The sequence below is a fragment of the Alligator sinensis genome, unplaced genomic scaffold (genome assembly GCF_000455745.1).
Source record: "Alligator sinensis unplaced genomic scaffold, ASM45574v1 scaffold54_1, whole genome shotgun sequence".
NCBI classification, from domain to species: Eukaryota; Metazoa; Chordata; order Crocodylia; family Alligatoridae; genus Alligator; species Alligator sinensis.
The window spans coordinates 2,729,669-2,729,978 of record NW_005841962.1 but is presented as its reverse complement, the minus strand read 5'-3'; the positions used below and the strand labels follow the sequence as shown (position 1 = coordinate 2,729,978).

The following is a 310-nucleotide window of genomic DNA, read 5'->3' as shown; positions in this document are numbered from 1 at the left end:
GTATCATAACCTAATATACATTCATTAAGTCTTAGAATCCAGGGTATTCTTAAGAGAAACTTTACCCACAATGCAATTTAAATTTACTTAAGGAGATGCATCCTCTCTCCTATGCCCTCCTGCAAAGTAGATGTGTGGATAGGGAATATCCCCTTACTTCCTCCAAGCAAGATGGCTGGCTGATGGATTTACAGAAAGGCGGCTTTCTCCTCTCCTACCCTTTACCAATCTTGCACTGCATTGCTTGGGACTGGGGCAGAACTAGCCCTGCCAGGAGGTTGTAACACTAAGTGGTCAGCTAGCCTGTTCC

The 310-nt window shown here is 44.5% G+C and overlaps 1 protein-coding gene across 1 annotated transcript in view; it reads right to left on the bottom strand.

Moving 5' to 3' along the window:
• CDCP1 (CUB domain containing protein 1) overlaps positions 1-310 on the bottom strand; it is a 57,283-nt gene that overhangs the window by 28,962 nt on the left and 28,011 nt on the right. The window lies entirely within an intron of this gene.